The sequence below is a fragment of the Dasypus novemcinctus genome, chromosome 12, assembly GCF_030445035.2.
Source record: "Dasypus novemcinctus isolate mDasNov1 chromosome 12, mDasNov1.1.hap2, whole genome shotgun sequence".
Lineage (NCBI taxonomy): Eukaryota > Metazoa > Chordata > Mammalia > Cingulata > Dasypodidae > Dasypus > Dasypus novemcinctus.
This window is the reverse complement of record NC_080684.1, coordinates 100,990,622-101,000,007: the sequence shown is the minus strand read 5'-3', so window position 1 is coordinate 101,000,007 and position 9,386 is coordinate 100,990,622. Positions and strand designations below refer to the sequence as shown.

The window sequence follows — 9,386 nt, the reverse complement described above, 5'->3', positions numbered from 1 at the left end:
GATGAACTAGTAATACCCGAGAGACATACACAGAATTATGCATTCCAAAAATCAGTGGGTTTTACATTCTTCTTAAGTGCTCATCGATCTTTCTCTGGGTTAGACCACATGTTAGGGCACAAGGCAGGTCTCAGTAATTATTAAAAAAAGATTGAAATTATACAAAACACCTCCCCAGATCAGAGTGAAATTAAACTAGAAATCAATAATAGACAGGAAAGGGGAAATTTTGCAAATATGTGGAGACTGAACAACATACTCCTAAACAATCAGTGGGTCAAAGAAGAAATTGTAAGTGAAATTAGTGAATATATTGAAATAAATGAAAATGAGAACACAACTTATCAAAATTTATAGGATACAGTGAAGACAGTGCTGACATGGAAATGTATAGCCCTCAACACCTGCATTAAGAAAGAAAAAAGAGATAAAATCAAAGATCTAACTGAATAACTGGAGAAACTAGAAAAAGAACAACAAAATATTCCTGAAGCAAGCAGAAAGAAATAAATAACGAAGATTAGAACAGAAATAAATGAAATTGAGAACCAAAAAAAAAAAAAAAAAAAAGATAAAATCAACAACAACAAAAAACCTGGTTCTTTGAGAAGATGAATAAAATTGACAAAACCTTAGCTAGACTAACAAGGAAAAAAAGAGAAGTTGCAAATAAAATTAAAAATTAAGGGGGTGTGGAGTTACAACTGATCCCACAGAAATAAAAAGGATCATAAGAAGATGTTATGAGAAACTCTAAGCCAAGAAATTAGACAGGGAAGCAGACTTGGCCCAATGGATAGGGCATCCACCTACCACATGGGAGGTTCGCGGTTCAAACCCCAGGCCTCCTTGACCCGTGTGGAGCTGGCCCATGTGTAGTGCTGATGCGCACAAGGAGTGCTATGCTACGCAGGGGTGTCCCCCATGTAGGGGAGCCCCACGCGCAAGGAGTGCGCCCTGTAAGGAGAGCCACCCAGTGTGAAAGAAAGTGCAGCCTGCCCAGGAATGGCGCCGCACACACAGAGAGCTGACACAACAAGATGGTGCAACAAAAAGAACACAGATTCCTGGTGCGACTGATAAGGATAGAAGCGGTCACAGAAGAACAAACAGCGAATGGACACAGAGAGCACACAACTGGGGGGGAGGGGGAGAGAAATAAATAAAAAATAAATCTTAAAAAAAAAAAAGAAACTAGACAACCTAGATAAATGGACAAATTCCTAGAAATGTACAAACAACCTACACTGACTGTACAAGAAATACAAGAACTCAACAAACCAATCACATTTAAAGAGATTGAATCAGTCATCAAAAATATCCTAACAAAGAGAAACCAGATGGCTTCACAGGTGAATTCTACCAAGCATTTTGAGAAGAATAAATACCAATCCCGTTTAAAGTCTTCCAAAAAATTGAAGAGGAGGGAAAATTACCCAACATTTTATGAAGCCAACATCACCCTAATACCAAAGCCAGATAAAGATATTACAAGAAAAGAAAATTACAGCCCAATCTCTCTATGAACATAGAGGCAAAAATTCTCAACAAAATACTTGCAAATAGAATCCAACAGCATATCAAAATGAATTACATAGTACAACCAAGTGGAATTTATTCCTGGATTACAAGGATGGCTCAACATAAAATAAATTAACATAATATATCACATTAAAAAATTGAAGGGAAAAAAAACACATGATCATCTTGATTGATGCAGAAAAGGCATTTGACTAAATTCAGCATCCTCTCTTGATAAAAAACAATTCAAAAGATTGGAATAGAAAGAAAATTCCTCAATATGATAAAAGGCATATATGAAAAACACACAGCCAACATCGTTCTCAATGGGGAAACATTGAAAACTTTTCCTCTAAGATCAGGAACAAGACACAGATGCCTACAGTCACCACTGTTATTCAAAATAGTGCTAGAAGTTTTAGCTAGAGCAATTAGACAAGGGGAAAAAAAGGCATCCAAATAGGAAAAGAGGAAGTAACTCTCACCATTCAAGGACGACATGATCCTATATTTAGAAAATTCTGAAATATCTACAACAAAGCTACTTGAACTAATAAATGAGTTTGGCAAAGTGGCAGGATACAAGTTTAACATGCAAAAATCAGTAAAGATTCTGTACACTAGTATTGAACAATCTGAGGACGAAATTAGGAAAAATTTTCCATTTACAACAGCAACAAAAAGGCTCAAATACCTAGGAATCAATTTAACCAAAGAAATATAGGACCTATATGCAGAAAAGTATAAAACACTGCTAAAAAGAAATCAAAGAAGACCTAAATAAATGGAAAGACAGTTCGTGTTGATGGATTGGAAGACTAAATATCATGAAGATGTCAAGCCTACCCAAAACTGATTTATACATTCAGTGCAGCATCAATCTAAGTCTAACAGGGAAGCGGATGTGGCTCAACTGATAGAGTGTCCATCTACCATGTGGAGGGTCTAGGGTTCGATCCCCAGGGCCTCCTGACCCGTGTGGTAAGCTGGCCCATACTCAGTGCTGCCGCACACAAGGAGTGCCAGGCCATGCAGGGGCTCCCCTGCATAGGGGTGCCCCACGCACAAGGAGTATGCCCCACAAGGAGAGCCGCCCCATGTGAAATAACTGCAGCGTGCCTAGGAGTGGCACCACACACATGGAGAGCTGATGCAGCAAGATGACGCAACAAAAAAGAGACAGTTTCCCAGTGCTGCTAGATAATGCAAGCGGGCACAGAAGAACACACAGTGAATGGACACAGAGAGCAGAAAATGGGGGAGAGAAATAAATAAAATAAATCTTTAAAAATAAAATAAAATAAAGTCCAGCAGCCTACTTTACAAAATTAGAAAAGGCATTAACCAAATTCATTTGGAAGGGAAAGTGCACCCAAATAGCCAAAAGCATTCTAAAAAAGAAGAGCTATGTGGGAGGACTTTCACTGCATGACCTTGAAACACACTACAAAGCTACAATGGTCAAAACAGCATGGTATAAAGATAGACACACCAGTCAGTGGAATGGAAATGAGAGCCCAAAAATAAACCTCACCTTTATGGCCAACTGGTTTTTGACAAACCTACCAATTACATGCTAATGGGACAAAACAGTATTTTCACCAAATGGAGCTGGGAAAACTGAATATCCATAACCAAAAGAATGAAAGAGAACTCCTACTTCACTCTCAATACAAGAATCAACTCAAAGTGGATCAAATACCTAAATATAAAAGCCAGGGCCATAAAACTACTAGAAGAAAATGTAATGAAACATCTTAAAAATCTTGTGGTTGGTGATGGTTTTGTGGACCTTATACCCAAAACACAAACAACAACAACAAAAAAGATAAATGGGACCTTCTCAAAATTAAACTTTTTTTAAAAAGATTTTTACTTATTTATTTATTTTTCTCCCCTTACCTCCCCCCGACCCCGGTTATCTGTTTTCTGTGTCTATTTGCTGCATCTTCTTTGTCTGCTTCTGTTGTTGTCAGCGGCTCAGGAATCTGTGTTTCTTTTTTTCTGTTGCGTCATCTTGTGTCAGTTCTCCATGTGTGCGGCACCATTCCTGGGCAGGCTGCACTTTCTTTCATGCTGGGCGACTCTCCTTACAGGGCGCGCTCCTTGTGCGTGGGGCTCCCCTATGCGTGGCATGGCACTCCTTGCGTGCGTCAGCACTGCGCGTGGGCCAGCTCCACACGGGTCAAGGAGGCCCAGGGTTTGAACTGTGGACCTCCCATGTGGTAGACGGATGCCCTAACCACTGGGCCAAGTCTGCTTCCTTAAGGTGAATTGATTTTTTAAAAACTTTTTTTTTATTAGAGAAATTGTGGGTTTACCGAAAAATCATACATAAAATACAGGGTTCCCATATATCACCCTGTTATTAACATCTTGCATTGGTGTGGTATATTTGTTACAATTGATAAAAACACATTTTCATAATTGTACTATTAACTGTAGTCCATGGTTTAATGAAATAAGACAGAAAGAAGAGAACAAATATTGTATGATAGCACTGATATGAAAGAATTAGAATAATCAAATTCATAGAGTCAGAAACTAGAATACAGGTTCCCAGGGTTTGGGGTGAGGGTGGGGAATTGGGAGTTGATGCTTAATGGGTACAGACTTTCTGTTTGGGGTCATGGAAGAGTTTTGGTCATGGATGGTAGTGATGGTAGCACAGCATTATGAATGTAATGAATTCCACTGAACTATATATTTGAATGTGGCCTAAAGGGGAAATTTTAGGTTATTTATATGCTACTAGAGTAAATATTTTAAAAAACAAACCATTGGACTGTACAACAGAAAGAGTGAACCCTCATGTAAACCATGGATAATAGTTACTAGTACAATTATAATAATGGCCTTTCATCAACAAAGGGCCACACTAATGCAAGTTGCCAATAATAATGGAGAGGTATATGGGAACTCTTTCTTTTCTGCATGACTTTTCTGTAAATCTACAGCTTCTCTAATAAAAATATATATAAGAAGAAAAGAAGGTTATTATATAACATTTTTTTTTTATTAGAGAAGTGAGTTTATAAAACTATCATGCATAAAATACAGGATTTGCATATACCGCCCTACCACCAACACCTTGCATTGTTGTAAAACACTGACTACAATTGATGACACCGCTTTTTAAAAATTGTACTTTTTAAAAAGTCGTTACCTTTGCTAAGGTAACAATTTTTTAAATCTAATCTTTTGGGAGGCGGACTTGGCTCAATGGATAGGGCATCCGCCTACACATGGGAGCTCTGCGGTTCAAACCCCGGGCCTCCTTGACCCGTGTGGAGCTGGCCCATGTGCAGTGCTGATGCGCACAAGGAGTGCCCTGCCACGCAGGGGTGTCCCTCGCGTAGGGGAGCTCCACGCGCAAGGAGTGTGCCCCGTAAGGAGAGCAGCCTGCATGAAAGAAAGTGCAGCCTGCCCAAGAATAGCACCGCCCACACGGAGAGCTGACACAGCAAGATGACGCAACAAAAGAAACACAGATTCCCAGTGCGACTGATAAGGATAGAAGCGGTCACAGAAGAACACACAGCGAATAGACACAGAGAGCAGACAACTGGGGCGGGGGGAGGGGAGAGAAATAAATAAATAAATAAATCTTTAATATATATATATAATCTTTTAAAGATTATTAAAATAGTTCTATTATCCATTATTTACATTAGGTGTGTTTTTCCCATATTCCATCCTATTATCACCATCTTGTATTAGTATCATATATTTGCTATAATTTATGAAAGAATATTTTTGTACTATTAACTATAGTCCATCATCTACATAGGGTTCAGTGTTGTACAGTCTTATTTTTTATCTTATATTCTAGTAATATGTATAGCCTAAAGTTTCCTCTTTTAAGCATATTCACCTGTACTGTTCAGAGCTGTTATTTATACATACAATAATGTGCTACTATCACTACCAAACATTTTCATACCTTTATCATGAGCCTAATTAGAAATTCTGTACATGTTAAGCATCAACTCCCCATTCTCTAACCTATCACCTAGTAACCTATATTCTAGATTCTAATTCTATGAGTTTGCTTTTTATCATTATATCATAACAGTGAAATTATACAATATTTGTACTTTTGAGTCTGGCTTATTTCACTCAACATAATGTCCTCAAGTTCTTCCATGTTGTTGCATGCATCAGGATTTCATTCCTTTTTTTATAGCTGAATACTATTCTATTCTATATATATGTATGTATTTATATATATATACCACATTTTGTTTATCCATTCACTGGCTGATGAACATGGGTTGCTTTAATCTTTTGGCAATTGTGAAAAATGCCACTATAAACATCAGTATGCAATGATCTGTTCAAATCCTTACACTTTCAGTTATTTTGGGTATATACCTAGAAGTGGGATTACAGAGTGATATGTTAATTCTATACTTAATTTTCTGAGGAACCACCAAACTATACTCCACAGTGACCTCCATCATTTTACATTCCCACCAGCAATGAATGAGTGTTCCTATATTTCTATATTCTTTCTAATACTATCAGTTTTTCTAAAATAGTAGCTATTCTAATGGGTGCAAAATGATATGTCATTGTGGTTTTGATTTCTAGTTCCCTGATGTTGAGCATCTTTTCATGTGCTTTTTAGCCATTTGTTTATCTTCTTTGGAGAAATGTCTATTCAAGTCTTTTGCCCATTTTTAAATTGGGTTGTTTATTTTTTTGCCAGGTCTTAAAGTGGAAAAATGTTTATTAACATTCAAACTCCCCTCATACAAGGCCATATAAAAATTCTTCGCTTTTTTATTATACTCAAGTCTATATTTTGTACACAGTTACAATGATGTATAGTATAATTTAGCTTTTCACAACACATTATTAAAATGCCTTATTAGTTTTGTTAAACATAAGCACTTATTTTCATACCCAATACTTGAAATGAAAAATTTTCTTCTGTGCATAGTTTATCAGGGCTAAAAAGCATAAGATGCTCTTTATTAAGAGGTATATGATTTGAGTATCAGCAGTTGCTGAAGTTCAATATTTTTATGCAGCATGTTCTTTTTGCTTTGTTCACAACACATATAACCAGTAAGTAAAGTTCAAGACATATTACTTTAGCTACTGAATCAAATTCATACCTAACACTATCATATTAAAAACCTAAAAAAAAAACCTTTGAAATCTGCACTAGCATAGACCATTCCTATCTGGATAAGACTACTTAGGATAAGAAGTAAAAGACAGCTTTAAGTATATATGTTTTACTTTGTGGTGCTGATAGGAGAAAAAAGACATTATAATCATACCTTACTGCTTCTCATTAAGGGTGACAATTTGGGGATATACCAGAAAAATAGATATTATTCAACTCAACAACTCTATGTAATTAAAAAAAATTTTTTTTAGGTACCCAGAACCCAACCCAGGACCTTCCCATGTGGGAAGCAGGCACTCAACTGCTTCAGCCACATCTATTCCCCTCTATGTAACTTTAAGGAGGTGGGAGTTAGTTTAGCTCCTGCTGGGTGGCGGCAGGGTGGACCTTATGTATAAAACAAACATTTGCATATTGTAACCTAGATCTGCAAGCTTTACTGAGGAATTATTATTATTTTTAATGTTTTGGCTATATATTTCACTCCAAAATGAATGTCGATTTGATGCTTGAGGTATAGCACACTTCTGATACTTACTAATGAAATGAAGTACACTCCTACAGGTAAATACTGGGAACTCTGCTGCTTGCTTTGTTGTCTCTCTTGATGTTTTTCTTCTTGTGTCTCTTGTGTCAACTTGCTGCACCTGCCTGTTGCACCAGCTTGCTGTCTTCTTTAGGAGGCAATGGGAACTGCCATGGACCTCCTGTGTGGTAGGTGGGAGCTCAATCCCTTGAGCCACATCTGCTTCCCTATGTATTCTTCTCGACTACCATCTTTGTCAGTGTCTGAATCACCTTGAGAAGGAACAACTTTTTGCTTGTAGACTGGACACTTTTTTTGGTTTTAGTTAGCCAAGGATCAGCCAGGGATCTACAAATTTTCAGTGATAAGAATGAGAACAGGGAAGGATTCTGAGCTTGACGCCATCTTCATATTCATCCAAACAAACGGCACATCAGACTCATTTCCTTTCCTGACTTTATACAGGGAGTTTCTGAAGTTGATCCTTATGAAGTCTGTTTCTTCCAACTGTGTGTCTGGACAAATTTTGTGATCATGAAAATGACTATCAAGGAGATTCAGGGAAACGGACTTGGCCCAGTGGTTAGGGTGTCCGTCTACCACATGGGAGGTACGCGGTTCAAACCCCGGGCCTCCTTGACCTGTGTGGAGCTGGCCCATGTGTAGTGCTGATGCATGCAAGGAGTGCCCTGCCACGCAGGGGTGTCCCCCGCGTAGGGGAGCCCCATGCGCAAGGAGTGCACCCGTAAGGAGAGCCGCCCAGCACGAAAGAAAGTGCAGCCTGCCCAGGAATGGCGCCACCCACACTTCCCGTGCCGCTGGACAAAGAAACAAGACGCAGCAAATAGACACAGAGAACAGACAACTGGGGGAGGGGGGGAATTAAATAAATAAATAAATCTTTTTTTTAAAAAAAAAGGAGATTCAGATGTCCACTATGATAAGGAAGGGGATTAGGTAGTATTCCAGAGGAGGACTGAAAACTGGAACTAAAATAATGCGGCTCCCTTTTTCAGACGTGAATTCATCTTTCAGGGAATTAGCTAATGATTCGCCAATAAAGATAGATGGAATGTCAGTTTTTTTTAACGCATCAGTGTCATCGGATCCCTTGTTAATGAGGTCATCAGAATCAATATTGTGAACTATGGCTGCCTTGAATCCTGCTCTCTGCACTTTTAAATCCTTTATATAAAAATTGCAATCAGGGAAGCAGATGTGACTCAAGTGATTGGGCTCCCGTCTACCATATGGGAAGTCCAGGGCTCGATTCCCGGGACCTCCTGGTGAAGGCAAGCTGCCCGTGCAGAGTGCTGGCCTGTATTGGAATGCTGGCCCACACAGGAGTGCTGGCCCGCACAGAGAGCTGGCACAGCAAGATGATGCAACAAAAAGAGACAATGAGAGATGCATCAGACCAGGGAGCTGAGGTGGTGCAAGGGATTGAACACCTCTCTCCCACTCTGGAAGGCCCCAGGATTGGTTCCTGGTGCCTCCTAAAGGGAATACAAGCAGACACAGAAGAATGCACAGTGAATGGACACAGAGAGAAAACAACTGGGGGTGTGGGAGGAGAAATAAATAATCTTTTTAAAAATTGCAATCAAGTCTTCTAATTAACATGATGAAAGTGCCAGAAAAATTTTCTTAGTGGTTGAGGCACTTGTTTACAAGCATTCTCTGGTTTTGAGTTAATCAGGAAACCCTTTAAACCAGGGGTTCTTAACCTTTTTAGTTCCACGGACCACTTTGCCAGTCAGGTGGAAACCACAGACCCCTTACTAAGTCCACATTATACTGTGTACTATTATCACTCCCCCCTCGCCGAGATGGCTCCCTTGTCTGTTTGCTGTTTTTGCTCATTGTTTTTGCTTGTTGTCTGTTTGTTTTTTATCTTAGGAGGCACCGGGAACTGAACCTGAGAACTCCCATGTGGGAGGCAGGCACTCAACTGCTTGAGCCATATCCACTCCCTGCTTGTTTTTGCTCATTGTCTGCTTGTTGTCTTGCTCGTTGTTTTTGCTGGCTGTCTGCTTGTTGTCTGCTCATTGTTTGTTTGTATTCTTTAGGAGGCACCATGAACTGAGCCCAGGACCTCCCATGTGGGAGGTGAGTGCCCACCTGCTTGAGCCATCTCTGCTTCCTGCTGGTTGCGTCATCTGCTTGTTGCAGCTTCTGCTCGTTGTGGTGTACACTCAT

At 39.3% G+C, this 9,386-nt stretch overlaps 1 pseudogene; it reads right to left on the bottom strand.

Moving 5' to 3' along the window:
- Positions 1-397: 397 nt before the first annotated feature.
- Positions 398-9,386, bottom strand: LOC101415474 (E3 ubiquitin-protein ligase RNF13-like; annotated as a pseudogene).